General features: G+C 42.5%; 1 long non-coding RNA gene across 1 annotated transcript; it reads right to left on the reverse strand.

Annotated features, from left to right (window-relative positions):
• Positions 1 to 12,838: 12,838 nt before the first annotated feature.
• Positions 12,839 to 15,088, reverse strand: LOC148221661 (uncharacterized). The gene is made up of 2 exons (XR_015807617.1): positions 14,948 to 15,088; positions 12,839 to 14,293 (listed from the first exon to the last, which is right to left on the reverse strand). It is a non-coding gene; the product is annotated as an uncharacterized LOC148221661 (long non-coding RNA).
• Positions 15,089 to 15,717: the final 629 nt, after the last annotated feature.

The following is a 15,717-nucleotide window of genomic DNA, read 5'->3' on the forward strand; positions in this document are numbered from 1 at the left end:
TCCTACTCTTTTAGGTGTGAGGGGCTTTTCACTCTCTTTTGTAAACTTTTCTTGCAAATCCACAATCTGCCTTTTTTTGTGTGTGTCTCTGATGAAAACATTTAACACATTCATTCCTGGAACACTTCAAAGAGAAATTTCCACTCTGCTCCTCGGCTTCTCACAGCCTCTCTGGCTTCCCTTTCTTAACGCACAAATTGCCTAACAAAGGTGGCCTGAGTGAATCACTGGAAAATTACCTCAGTCATACACTCCAAACTTGGGTTGTTTTGTTCCTGTAAAACTACTCAAAGAAGTAAAAGCTGAACACACTGTACAAAGCTAGAGCCTTCATATTTACTCTTAGTTTGCCTTATAGTTTATTATAATTTTATTTACTGTTTTTATATGTACATCTTGCCAGCGTTCACAGCATACATGTTCTGTAAATGAGCACAAGAGAACAACTGGAATAGAGCAGCACTTTGCAAACACCGGAGCTCTGGGGTCCAGCCTGTGCACAGCTGCTCAGGGGGACAGAGCCCATCCCTCACAGGGCAGTGATGAACAGCAGGAATTGTTACCCAGTGCCACTGACCCCAGCTGGATCTTTAACACCTCTTAACTACACAATTCTCCTTGCACTCGAGAAATTAAAGATAAACCTCCACATCTGCCTGCTGTCTTTCTGAAAGGTGTTAGCTGTGATCCTTTCCCTGCTAGATTTGGGAGAAGGGGAATTCACCTGTGCAGATTTACACATGTATTTCAGAGCAGATTTTGAACTTCTTCCACTAAACTTTACCTTATGACTAAGCAATACTGTTTCACATGTCATATCTCTAGAAATGGATTTGATAGACTAAAACATCTTTGTTGTGGTTGTATCTTCTCATAAGATTACCTTGGAGAACTGGAAATAGTTCCAGAAAAATGCATGGTTTTGTCCAAGATAAAACCATGGTCCATAGGTAATAATTTACTGGTCTCCACACCTCAGTCTCACCTGGCAAATATACTTGGCATGTTTAAACAAGCCTCCTCAGCTCTAATGTGACTCTTCACTTCGCTCCATTGCAAAACATTGCTGATTTTGTAGAATTTCTCAATCCCTACATGACTTTGATGTTCTATTTTTGACAAATTACAGTATAACACTTAAAGAATCATCATCCTGCCGTTTCTGGGAAAGTTCTTCCCTTTAAATCCATAGCAGTGCTGACCACTCAGTACCAATAAGACAAATAGATTTTGCCCATTCACTTTCATCAAATGCTGTGGAGAATTCAACTGTAGCATCTCCAGTTTCTCTCAGTTTCCAGATTTGGGTTTTAGGTCAGCACATCAAACCTCTGCAGCTGGAAAATTATCACTGTGCAGTCAAAGGAGGAGACCTGGAAGAGGCAAGAAAGGTAAAAGAGAGTGTCATCTCCCAGACCAAGGGAGATGCCAAGGATGGCCTGGGAGGGCCAAGACATAGTTATGACTATCCCAACTAACAGCTGCCTCTCACAGGAAAACCCATTTGTGCTGGGAGTCAGGACTTTGACCTCTATTTTTCTGATTTTGTTTGTTTGTCAAAACGTTCACATTTGCCATCATTGACTGGGAGCACAGTTTGCCTTGGCAGAAATCTCTATACATAGCCCTTCACTTTCTGGTCTTCTGCTGCCAGCATGAAGGGCTTTGTATGCTGCTTGAAAGGGGACTCAGGTATTTAAAGACCCTTACAGACCAAGATAAACTCAGGGAAATTTTAAACAGAATTTTCATTATTAACAAAATCGCTATTCGTTAGCTTATAAAAAGGCAGAATATCTTTAAATTGTCCTTTACATTGTTGGGGTCCTGCTACATCTTTGTCCAAATCAGCAGTCAAGAGGTCAAATTTGAATATTATGTAATATTTGAAGTGGAAACATTTATAAGGTTGACGTGAAGACCACAGCTGCCTTTTGGAGGGTAGGAAATTATCAAAGGGTGTAAATGCTCAGATTTCTTTCTCAATTTCCCTCTCAGATTATTGCAAAGCTGTCGAAGAGTCTCAGCCATTGGGCTGAGTTGGTGGGGAGAGTACAGGGAGTCATCTACTGACCAAAGGGACCAGGGCAGGCTTTGGAGGCACCAGGAGCTTCTCTTTCAGCCTTGCTGGAGATGTTGTGCACCTTTGCTTAGTGTATTGCACTAAGCCAATGTAATTTTACCTCAAGCTCCAACATATCTTCACACACAGAGCTGCCATGTGAAGTTGCTGCTGCTCTGACAGCAAAGCTGGTTTTGGATGCTGGGTGCATCAGTCATGTTTGAGGAGAAGAAGGCTGGCTGCTGGTTGAAAGACACCCCTCATAACCAGCTTGGGAGCCTGGAGGTGAGGAGACAATCCCAAAGAGCCCCAGCATCTACACGAGGTGTAAGCATGCTTTTCACTTGGCAGAATAAACCTGGAGATGCAAATCAAGGAGCCACCTTTGGAGAAGATGGAGGCCTCTGTGTTGAAGCAGGATTCATGACAGTCCAGGGCCAGACTAAGAAAAACAAGGTTGCAGCTTTGTGTGCAGCAAAAGAGGAGGTTTGTGGCAACAATGACATTTCAAGCATTGTGTTTTGCCTCCTTTTCTTTAGGGCTGCTTTCCATTGATTGAAGGGAAGTAAAGAACAGACAGAAAGTCAGATATTTGTACTCAACAAAGAAAAGCTAAGATATTGACATTCAGTTTATCATCTCATCTTTTAAAAATATAAATTGAAAGGACCTTAAATGCACACCAAACTCATGAGCCATTCTCACATCAGTGTCCAAAATAACCTCATTTGCTTTGGCCTCTCCACTGTCCAAATTATTTTGCAACATACTCAGGAGAATGCCTCTTTCTGCTGGTGTTTGTTTGCAGAGCATTGTCTACAGTCACTGAGCTCTTACTGTAATAAATAGAAAGTGCATTCTACATTTCCCAGCTTTAAATTAGTTTTTAACTGTTGGACAAGAGTCTAGGAAGGCTTCCAAGATCATGCAACCAAAAGCCAAATTGGATGTATTTTGTATGCTATTTGTCCCCTCCTTCAGTCATGTTTCTTTATAACCCAGCAATATCAATTAACTCTATATCATAACCAAATAACCCAATAATAGGCAACATTCAGGGAATTTATTGTCCAGATTTTCTAAGGTACATGGCTGTAAGTTCCACAGGTGGTGCTCATGATTCATCTATCTTAGTACTCAGTCCATTTGTCTTCAGAAACTGCTACACACTAAACTTTGCACATTGTTTTCATTTGCATACAGACAAGTTTACTTTATTGAGGGTCATGGATCTGCTCCCACAAAAATCAAATGTTTGGACATCTGGAAAAAAAATACTTGGAATCAGGAAATTCTGGTACTCAAAATTTTTTCATTCATATTTCTCTTCCCTCTGTTATTCCTCAGAATTCAGTTGAAATTATTATTATTATTATTGTTATTCCTCAGAATTCTGATGAAAGTTAAACCCATAAACTGCCCTGATTCAGGAACACCAAACTCTTCTTCTATTGTTACTGAAATCAAAGAAGGGAAATATGCTCCTAATTTACTCATAGGTTTATGTTTTGTTGACATTAACATTTAAGTACCTTCTGAATTAAGGGGTTTTTTTTTGTTTTCCTTTTAATTTGAAAGCATTCCAGGGAATAACTCACACTTCTAGCTGAGAAACTTGGCAGTACTTCACCTCAAATCTTGAAAACACACTTCTGGCTCCAACTCTAATGGTTAGGCAGTTTCGTCCAACAAAGCCCTGAAGGGTTGAGGGGTGATCACAAGCACTCCATGTTTTAGAAGCACAGCAGCAGGGCAGTGACAGATGACTGGAGAGGACAAACCTACATCTTGAGGACAGCAAGTATCAACAGTCCAATACTACTCTAACACTATTTTCCTCAACCAAACTGTCCTTCAGTTTCCCACTTAAAGAATCTCTTCATTTGGGGTGTAAGCATGAGCAAAGGCAAACAACTTGAATGGGACAGTCACAGGACACACACCATTTCTCACACCACTGAAAGTCTAAAGAGACCCAGAGAATCTCAGGGACTCCTCCATCTTTGTGGAATTTTCCAAGGTTAAAGGCAGAGCTGCTGCCTCCTTCTTCCTTTCCTGCTGGTTACAAAGTAATGCCTGTTGGAAATGCTCTGTGGAACCCAAACCAGAACAACTTCTATTTCACGGTGACATTGACATGGTGAAAGTCAACTTTTGCACAGCTCTACTTAGTGGGACACATGGCACAAGGCACTGCCCAAGGGAAGCTCTTCTCTATTTACTTTATTCGATCAGGATACCCAGGCACAGTTTACTGCAAACATCAGCACTTTATTCTTTCTGTAACACTGCAGCTATGCTCAATATTAGCTTAACAGTGAAACCTGATTCAGTCCTTAACCCTTGAGTGCTCTTCTGGACCAAATCCAGCAGTTTTCTTAAAGACTAAACCTCATTAGTCCAATTACTATAACAGCTGAAAGTATTGGCAGGAGAAAACAAAAGGGAGCTTTGTGTGCATCCAAAGACACCAACAGCAAACTCTGCCTGAACTCTGTATTGTCTGAAATAGGCTGGACTATTACATCAGTGACCCCAAGGAATATCTGTGGAGAGTTTTAACCCACATGGAAGCACTAAACTCACTGAAAGTACTAAATAGCATGTATTTATACAAAAGGCTGTGTGTATCTATATGTAACTACCTATACAGCTGCCATCATAGACCTTTTATGACCTCAGTGAGCCCTGGCCAGTGAGTACTGGTGTGCTGCCATGCTCATTCAAGAGCTGCCTGGATCAGTTTGCTCACTGAGTCCTGTGCAGGCTGGAGGTCCCTTGGTCTCCCCAGAGCCCAGCACAGGGCAACATGAGCCACTCTGAACACATGAGGAAGCTGATGAAAGATTTTGCCAGAGAAGTAATATGCTCAAATCCTGAACTCTTTAATGCCAAAAGGCCTAGAAAGATGTTCAGAAAAAGAAGTGCTGTTGAAATACAATTTGGAAGTCAAAAAAGTAAACAATGAGGATGAAAATGCCAGCAAATCTCTGGCTTGGACTAAATTAAGGGGAATGGCTGACAAGCAGCAGAGCATCATCCACGGGACCTTGCTGAACTTGAACAGAAACCTCATGAAGTTTGGTACAGAGCAGGGCAGAGATCTGCACACAGGCAGAGTAACATCCTCAGCACAGGATCTCTTGTGGGCTGTTTGCCATGTTGGAGAGGGATCCAGGTAAATTATTCTTTAAATGCTGGCAAAACCCACAAGCTCGACTGTGTGTTCTCTTCCAAGCCCTCTACATGTTTCTCCAGCCTCTAACACCTTGGTTCCCAACTCCACAAGGCAGGGATTATCCCCCACCAAACAATCCCACTTCTCCTTCCCCCTGCCACACTCTGGGTCCCTGGTCCATGTTCTGGCCTCACACAGTCACTTAAGGCCAGCTCACACCATGCAGGAGATGAGGGCAAACACTCCATGGGCTGCACATAGTGAGCCCATGCAATGGGGATGTGATGTTTGCATCAGGCTGTTTGTGCAGCTGCTATGACATTTTTCTTTTCACTTTTTACTTTTTTTAAAGTTCCTGGTGTTAAGGGTACATAAAAACAATAGGGACTTTTGTCTTAAAAGATCATCTGAAAACAACATCGTCCTGTTAGAAAAGGAGCAAGGATGGGAAATATTTTCTAAAAATTCCCCTAAATGAGAACTGAGGCTTTTCTGGGATTCCCAGGTAAATGACAGAGCCGCACTGCTGTGCAGAGAGGCTTCCAAAGTGCTTAATCACCCTACAATTTCTGAGTCAGGAATCAAGACCAGGACTAGCATCTGATTTCATCTCCTCCCCAAAAGGAGCAAGGCTGGTGAAATGGAGCCAAATAGGTTGTACTTCCCTGTGAAGTCAGCAGGCCCCACCTCTGCCTATCCCTGCAGCTCTTCCTGAGAAATGAAAAGCACCCACAGAGCATCCCCACTGCAGTTCTGCAGTTTCCTGCCATCTCACAGGAATCCTGTGACATCCAGCAGCATCAGAGTGCTGAAAGCGAGAGTAAGGGAGGGCATGTGCAGCTGCTGCAGGAAGGATAGGAAGGACCAGGATGTGCCCCTGGGAAGCCACAAGCTGCTGAAGATGTTCCCTCACACTTGCTCAGACTATTCCCTCATGAGTCCCAGCTTAAACACAGCCTAAGAACTCTGCAGCACTGCCCTCTCCCTGCTGCACTTCCAGCTCTTTGGAAAGGAGAAGTTCCTGGGAATAGAAGCCAGATGTGTGAGTGTTGCAAGTCAATAATGATCTCAGAGAGCCAGCACATAGGGAAAACCAGAGCAAGCTGAGTTTCTCCAGAAGGGAATGAGGGAAGAGCAGGTTCTTATCTGCTCTTCTGATCCTCATGCAAAGCAATGGAGAGGCTGACAGAAGCATAAAACCCAGCTCCATAAACAGCCCTTGCCATGTCCTGGTCCAAAAAAAATGAAGGCTATGGGTACTGTGCAGCTACAGATGTCGGCTTCTAGCTCTGTCTTGGTTCCAGGAATAATAGCATTGCTTCACAATAACTTCCCTTCCTTCTGAATGGCCCTGGGAGCTCATGTGAGGTAACCCTTTCCTTGTGCAAGAGTACAAGAAACTTTTTGGTTTACTCCCTAGAAAGTAGAAGAGCAGCATACAGGAAAAGAGAAAGTCAGTCTTGTAGAGTTTGTTTTCTGGATTTTTCTTTTTCCCTGCCTATCTTTCACTGCTGCTTTACTTTGGAAATCCCCTGGTATTCAAATACGGTGTTTCTAGGTTGTTGCACAATTCCCTTTGGAGCTGTTTTATTATTTATCATTAGCCGCTTTCCCACACTCTGATCATTGTACATGTCTCCTTCTTCCCTTCAAAATTTTACACTCTTTCCTCTAGGGACATGATGATATTATAGTCCCAGAATTTACTCAGCTGGAACATGGGTTAGAAAATGCAAGAAGTCAACTGCTGCTCATTCATGAGCATGAACAATGGGAATGGAAAAAGTCCCTGCTTTCCCACATTCAAAATATTCATCTTCATCAGTGTTAAATATATAGTGTAAGAATATCTGAGCTGAGATGCCTGAATAGTACATATTTTTATTTCAATAGAAAATAAGCTGTTTTCAGAATTTCATGCATATCTTCCCCTTCTTTTCTACTTTACATATTTAATTTTAAGACCCTTCTTTGTACAACAGCTGGTTAAGTTTCTCACCATATCGAAGTAAGACATTTGCAGCTTATCAGGTTGGAAAATGCAAGGAAGTTATTGTCAGCAATGCATTCTAGTTCTCAACAATAACAAACCCATGTCCCACAAACCATGTGGCAGTAGCTGTACCAGTGCAGTACATTCACAAACCTCCTCTGGATTCAAACCTTAAGCCAGTACAGTAATGGATAGGTTTCTACAGAAGTCATCACAAGACAGGTAGTTGCATGAGGAAAAAGGTTGACTCAAGAAAACCTTGAGGGTTTGTGAGGGATTTTTGGGTGGGATTGTTTGGAGGTTGGGTTGAGTTTTTTATTTGGGTTCTTTGTCTGTTGGTTTGGGGTTTTTTGGATTTTTTGGGGTTTTTTTTTGGGGGGGGGGTTGTGTTTTTTTCCATAAAAAAGCAGAGCTGCTGGTCTCCATACCAAAGGGCAGATGGAAGCAGCCGCATTTAACAGAAAGAAACAATTTCTACATGGTGCACCAGGGTCAGTGTAGCAAGGACAAAATAAATAATGCACACAGAAACATCTGGGGTTTTTCTGCAACAGATTAAAGGACTTCCAGCAGTGACTGGACAGGGTGTCCTAGTTTAATGAAAACTAAATTAATTTGAAAGCTTTTGGAACACAGAAACTGGATCACAGTGTGCATCTCCAGAGCTCCATGCTAGCAGGCAGAATGGAAAAGACACATGGTCCTTCAGCCTCACACATCATCCTCTCTGAAATTCAGGAAATCAAAACCCAGCTCCAAGTGCCATAGCCACGAGGCTGATGGCATCTTGGCTTCCCTTCTGGGCCTCTTCTCCTTTCTGTCTGCACCAGCAATTTTCACAGTGCTTCCACTCTCACTGCCTAGTTCAGGCAGAGTCTTTTGGATGCTGTACATGAGCAGTGACCAAACTTTCTGTCACTTCAGGCCCCTGGATGAGTTACAGAAATCCACAGCTCACCTACCAGGTGACTGCAGATATTTCCATGACATTATCCCATCAGCATCTATCCTCCTGCCTGCTGCTTTCCTCTGAGATCTGCTTCCTGTCCACTTTCCCCAGCAATTCCTGGTACGAGTGTTGCACAGCCACAAAGCATTCCACCCCCGAAACATGTGGAATTCATAATCAGTTACAGAGATCCTTTGGGTGGCCCAAGAGCATGGACAGTGCCTTATTACTCAAACTTCATCTCTCCTTTCTGGGACAGTTGGTGCCTGGGGCTGTTCTCTCCCTGATGGCTCTCTGGCCATGCCTCTGCCACAGAGACAATGCTTTTCTTTCAGCAGCTCTGCCCAGCTATCTATCACCTCCTGGAATATGAAAACTTAGTCCTTCAAATCAGGCAGCCATCACCAAGGCCCAAAGAAACAATTCTTCCAGACTCAACCCTCAGCAGGCCCTTTCCTCCTGCCAAAATATAACCAGCACTTTTTCCTTCTTTTGCCTGTTCCCATTTCCCACTGCCTGGGATGAGTGAAACCCAGTTCTTGAATGTCAATCTCTATTTCATGTCACGTGCTAAACTGGTGCCACATCTCAGTTTCGAAGCCACCTTGGACTTTCTCTCTTCTGCTTTCTCCCCAAGGTCTGACACTTGCTGTGGAATCAGGAGCAGATCTGTGTAGGATTCCAGAAAGCTGCCAAGCCTGGGCTCTCAACAGAATGCCCAGGTTTTATATTTCCTTTCCTGACATGAAATTCAGTCAGTCTGAATAGAGTTGGACACACATAAACACACTCACACACATTAGTGGCCAAGATTACCCAACACCATATTTCGGAGGCTTGTTTATTCAAGATAACCAAATAGCTGTTTTGAAAGCATGAACACAGTAAAAACAAAAGTGTTTATATTAAGAAAACTTTTCTATTCTCCATACATTGCTTAAAAAGAGCAAAAAAAAAAATCTAAACCCCCTTGAAACAGTTCAATGTTCAAATGTAAAGACATACAGCACAGCCCTGTTCTGGTTTCATGGTCACAGATCCTATTTCATCTAAAGAAAACTTGTCTCATTTGCTTACATTTCCGTCCTTTCTAAACAATAGGCTTAGATGTTGACTATATTTATATTAGAACAAAAAAACAAGCAGGTGGTCAAACTGAGAGCCCCACAACTCCTGTCTCTGACAGCAGCTGGCATTGGATGCCCGGGGAAGACTACAGCAGGAAGAGTACAACAATAATTGTGTAGTGATTCTTCCCTAAATGCTCTCTCAGCCTCCAGATACTTGAAATTCAGAAACTTCCTGAGCCACAAGTGCCTCTTTGTATCTGGTACCCCTTGGTAATTTAGTTTAACGGATTTTTCCAGTGTCATCCAGCTTCTGATTTACAGGATGTTAAAAGTTTTCAGCTGCTTCCCTTCAGGCTCATCACTTTGATCCCCCAGACTGCTGTTACTCCAGCAATGGAATCACAGTGGAGTCTCTGCTCTAAAACACAGGACTTGCCAAAGTAGCTCCATCTGACCCCAAGAAACACTGTCACTGCACCCCTGCAGAGGACTCAGTGCTGCCCCTCCAGTGAGCCCAGAGCAATGAGGTGACCTGGAAAGAGCCACTCTCAAAGCAGCAGCTTCTGAAACCCCCTGCAAATTATGTCCCCTTTGACACCCTCCTGACTGCAGCACCTTGAACCCTGAAGTTGCAGGGAGCAGCTAACGCTACAACCTAGAATAAAAACTTTGGGACATTACCCTAAATGAACAATCAGAAAGAGAGAAATTGAGGCTGAGAGTTGTCTGACCTCTGACCCTTTGGGCAACTGAGCCAACTTTTTGGGTTTTTTCTGAAAAACAGACTTAAGTACAGTCACAGCCCAGCAGGAGTCCTAGAATGTGAACTATGAAGAAATTTATAACAAAAAAGAAAAAGGGAAATTTAAGCAACTTCTTACTCTTCTAAAAAGCCACAGGCTTTATTCATTCAGCCACAACCTTGCACCTACAGCCAATGTTTAGCTCATGCCTCATGGAAGTGTCGGACAGTTAAGCAGGATCTCCTGATAAATGCAAATATGTTGTGACAGAGGAGTTCAAAATAAACACAAAACCATCTCAAATTATAGCTTACAAATTATAAACTTCATTTCCCATGACCCACTAGAAACCCAAATGCAAGCTCCTATCCTGGTTGTATTTATTCCGACACATGAAGTCACCTGAGATTCAAGGATTAACTGCCAAAGCAACAATCACAAGAGGCAGTAGCAACTCACTGAGAACATGTGATAGACTGGAAATCATTTCCAACAGAGAACATGACAGAGAATAATGCTTACATCAGACTACAGTTAAGAGCTCTGCTCCATAATAGCCAGTTTCCACATGAAATTAAAGATGGAACTTGCTTTGAGTCCAAGCATTGGTGATTCCCCAGTGACTCAGCAAAGTGAGGATTAATTGCTGCAGAGGACAGGTGGCTGCATTTCTGAAACTAATAGTACTTCACTGTCACTGTCACTATCACTGTCAATAACAAGGCTGGATGTTGGAAGTAGCCCTCAGGCACCTCCTTGCTCCAAGCTGATGACTGCTCTTTTGTGACAGCACAGCATGAATTCTCATCCTGTAAATATAGCTCATGTAAGAGAAGCAAAGTTTTGTTCTTCTTGAGGCTGTGATTTGGCATTTCTGATCAGCCATAATATCGGTAACAGTAAAATGATGTAAAAGTTGGGGTTTAGTCACTTCCTTTTACTAGCAGTAACAGGAATGTCAAATCCAAACACTCAGAGAATAGCAAGAGAACAGTATGAAATGGACAGGAATCAGCAAAGAATTGTACAGCAACAGCTCGATGATGGTGGGAGAGCAATGTGATTGCCTAGAGGCTAAATTATCATGGACAGGAAGTAAGGCAGTATGGTGCTGGAATCTCTCAGCATGCTAGAAATATGAGATATGATTCTAAGGGTCGAAAAGCAGAACATATTTCTGGGAAATAGAGAAGAATTAAAAAAAAATAAATTAAAAAAAAATACAGGCTTGGAAACAAAGTTCATTAGTGAAACTGGGAACTCTGCCCTGTCCGTGGACCTCTGCACAATTCTAAACACAATTTGATAGTAGGTCCTTTAGAAGGATGCAATGAACTTAATCTCTATTTACATAGGGGAGTAGCTCTGTCCCAAGAAAAATAAGTGGGTGTTGAGGGTGATTGTGTTAACCCTGGCCGTGCTAAGGAAAAATTCATGGCATGGTTCTTTTCCTCTCTGGCAGTGACAGCCCCAGTGCTTTCAGCATGAGTGGATCCCCTGCTGGGGGATGCTGTGCAGGCTCCACCTCTGGCTCTGTTCCACTCCTGTGGTGCCTGGATGGTGCTGGTGTGGGCACCTTCCTCACTGAGCCCAGCAAATCCAGCTCAGAAGGGGCAGAGGGGAACAAGGTTCTGGCTGAGAAGGCAGTGCTGGGTTAATGGCTGGACTTGATGATCTCAAATCTTTTTCCAACTTACATGACTCTATGACCTCCCTGTCTCTACCTAAGAGCCACTAGACCCCATTCCTCACCCACCCCTCAGATATCCCTTATCTATGGGGCACCACAGTCCCCAGCCAAAGGATTGCTCAGAGGAGAGCCCAAATAAAAGCCCTCGTTTTATTGCGCTGTCACCTCTGAACTCCACTCCTTCCATATGCTTGAATTTCTCATTGTCAGAGCCATAATCTTGACTCTGAACCTTGACTGGGCTCTAAGCCAGGACAACAGCCACACTCCCAGGTCAAGTGGTGCTGAGCAAACCCTACCAACAGTCTTCCCACTGATTCAACAGCCCCTCTCGAGTGTCCCTCTCTCACTGTACATCTAGATTCTTTTTCTTTGGTTCCTAACTCTAATTCCATGTCTGTACTGAGACTTGTACAGTGGGATTCACCACAAAACTTGGGAAGGTTTAGGTGGGAACAGACCCAGCTTTCCTCAGTGGCAGAGCTGCTCCTGTTCTCCAGTGATGCTTTGATGAGTACTCTGTCCTATCTGGTGGGATGTATTTTGAGAAACATCTGTGCAGAATCCATCAGTGCCTCAGGGCGTTTAGAAACTAATACACAATTTAGTGAATAGATTGGGAGATGAGGACACCTCCAGGAAAAAGGATTTTCCCCAGCCTGTTCCTGAGGCATGGCTTCGATAAGGTTCTTGGCATGACATCATGTTTTGGGCTACACAAAACAGCTGATAGGTCTGGAGAAGATGACTGACAGGGCTCCGGGTTCAGCAATAGCTCTTCTGGCATTGATGGTGGTGATTTTTTAACCCTTGGAGCTGACCAACACTCAGAAATTTCTGGGTTTTTATGCTTATGCATTTCAATAACTTTCAGCTAACATCACCTTAGATATATAAGGTTGCCAATGTCTTTTTCTCCTCTATTGTGGCTTGTTCAGCAACTCCTAAACTTCTGAACTTGAAGGATATAAGAAAAGGATATGAAGGCATAAGGTACCTGCCACACAATCTGAACTCTATCCTTGAATGACAGCCCAGTCCAAGCACAATTCTTGCTCTCAGTCAGTCTCTGAGCTCCCCAGAACAGGAGCTATTGATAGTTAAGCCATATACTTTGACAGCAAAACAGAAATAACCCCACACATGGCACTTGTTTGAATCCCTTCATCTTTATGCAATAAGCTGTATTTCATTTTAGCCAACAGCAATCCTACAAATCACATTCATTTCCCACCACAGCAGGAATAAAAATTTATATTTCCCCTCAGGCAAATGTTTTACTTATTCTCCTAACTTGAATGATTTACAGGCACCTATTGTGACATTTGCTATTCAGCATTTCATATTTTGATGCAAGATTATAAAGCTTTAGTATTTTGGAGAACAGAACAATGGGATGTTCTGTTTTTTATAGTATTCCTGTAAGCCCTTAGATACTGTCCTGCACCAGATATGATCCCATTGACCTCCCTATAAGTATTACAGGCTGACACACAATGAAGAACTGTAGGGTTTATTTTAAATCTAGCCTCATGATACAAAATAAACTTCAACACAGGAAATCCAGCAATTGAGAATTTCACTTGCATAGGTTAGTAATCTATCTGCTGTCACACACAGCAGGCATGAGCCTGGAGCCCCTGCACACAGTTTGCTTTAGGCTGCCTCTAACATCCCAGGGAGCAAAGCAATAGAAGAGGGCCTGTCCTACTGGGTCCCAAATTTTAGTTCTGGGGCCCATTTCTCAGTTCTGTTCAGTGCTGCTGGAAATACACCAAGAAATCTGGTTCAGGATAAGAACAGCATGTTCCAAGACATTTTCTCTCATCTCAACATTTCTAACGCTCTTGAACGCTTGGCTTGGCATCCAAAGCAGAAACTCTTAATTCCATCCTTAATTCCGTCTCCTGTGTGACTGGGAGATTTTATCACGACAATTTTGGTTACAGAACTGGGCACTTGGATTGAGAAATAAAATTAAAGAAGCAAGTAATGGTTCATAATAAATCTGTTCCATTCAAAATGGTGTTGCATTAGAAAAGCAATTCAACTCTTGTACTGCAAGGAAACAAATTCATCTTCCATCTTCAAGGAACAAGAAAGTGTCAGCTTCTGAGAAGTTAAAAATCATATAAATCCAAACTGTATTTAAAAGTGTATTTCACTAAATATAATTATCAATACCATGTCTGTAAGCATCTTCATGAAAACCTGTGGCCTCCCACATTGTTAAACCAAATTAAAAAAGAAAGTGGACAATAAATGTGAGTAAAAGATTTGAAAGGTGAATCTACACCAGAAGTTGTTCAGTATTCACAGAAGCTTCTTACATGAGTCTCTACTTTCTGCCTCAGGGGATCTTATGTATTTGTTCTTTTTTATAGTCTTTTCTGAGGTCCTGTGACTGGTCCTCCTTCATGGCTCCATGCAGTTCCCCATTCATGCACACTTCATCGTGCTTGTCAGGCTGAAGCAGCCAATATTCAAGGCTTTCAAGTTTCACCTCCTGGTCACTCACCCCAGCAATTTACATTGATTTCTCTCCTCTTGACTGCCCAGAGCTAAAAACAGCATGCTCTGAGAGCAAATTATTCACATGGGTAAAAGACTGCAGAATCAGAAAGGATAAAGATGAAAGCCAGTTGGCAGACAGCCATTAGTGGGAGAGACATTCTGCTTCTAAAATATGGCTTTCAAAAGGAAAGCAGATATTATTGAAGGTACCATTAAATAAATTCCCTGCTCTTTAAGAACGGCAGTATCTGATTTTAACTGGAAGGATAAAAATAATGTGAAATATTGTATCAGTTACAAAACCAACTAGCTACAGCTTATCCCATTCATATTATAGCACTGAACTGCCTCCCTTCCCAAGGCTATTATTTCTTCTTTATTGTATTTCATTTTATTAAGCAGCTTAGAGCTATATTTACTTGGGTTTTTAGGGTACTGAGGTTATAAAAGGACCTGGATGTTAAACTAATCCAAGGACATCTTGCCATGGTGATAGCTGGGCAGGTTCCTTGGGAGCACTCACCTAACACAAATCTTGTAGCTAGAGAAGCTGCCTTTCAGGGACACAAAGAGTGATCACATTCACAGGCACCCAGCACTGTGGAGCAAGGAATGGCACTGTCCCTCTGCAGAAGGACAGATGCTTCTCCACCACACTGCTGAATATCCTGCAGTTGGGAAGACACTTGGAAATGTGTACAGTTTGGAACAAAAAGAGGTCCCTGTTCTAAGTGAAAACAGTAATTACCTTACAAATAAAGATTCTCTCTGGAAGGCCCAGACTGCACAGCTGGAAATGCACAGAACTAGAGGCTGATTTGGGGCTCTGTAAAAAATTCCACAGACAGAGAAGCATTTAATCATTTAAATACATTTAATCAGGAGCCCACTCCTCCCCTCAGGGCTGTGTGGAGCACTGTGCACATCCAGGCTAGGATGCAGGTGCAGCTAAAGGCACCCCTCTCCTTCACAGTGCCCCTGCTCACAGCCCCACAGGCAGAACTGCACCTCATGAGGAGAAGGTGACTTTGACACCAGTGGCACTTTGCAGAAACCTGGTGAACTGAGAAATAGGAACATCAATTTGGCAAAGTATAAATAGCAAGCAGAGATCCTACTGCACGCTTCAAGTATTAATTAAAGCTGAGCAATTCATCCTTATCTTACTGAAACAAGATCTTGTTTTAGAAACAGGGAAATTTCTGGAAAGGAAAGCCTAGTTATCAGCTTAAGTACTATTTCCTTCAAAATCAACAGGAAAAGCCTCTCACTAATGGTACAAAGTGTTTTCTTGTCCAGGCTAACCTTACTTAAAATCAGAATATGAACCACCACCAACTAGAATGGAAAATGGTACCTTAAGCATGGCTTTACTTTTCAAAGCCCAATCCCAGACTTCAACCACTGTAATAAAAAAGCAAAACTCAGTAATGGTCAGCATATGCAGCTTCCTCAGACTCTTAATCCAAGAGTTGCTTTAGCCCCTTCATAATGCATTATGTTCACACACTCTGCCAC

Source organism: Sturnus vulgaris, chromosome 19, assembly GCF_052056855.1.
Source record: "Sturnus vulgaris isolate bStuVul1 chromosome 19, bStuVul1.hap1, whole genome shotgun sequence".
Lineage (NCBI taxonomy): Eukaryota > Metazoa > Chordata > Aves > Passeriformes > Sturnidae > Sturnus > Sturnus vulgaris.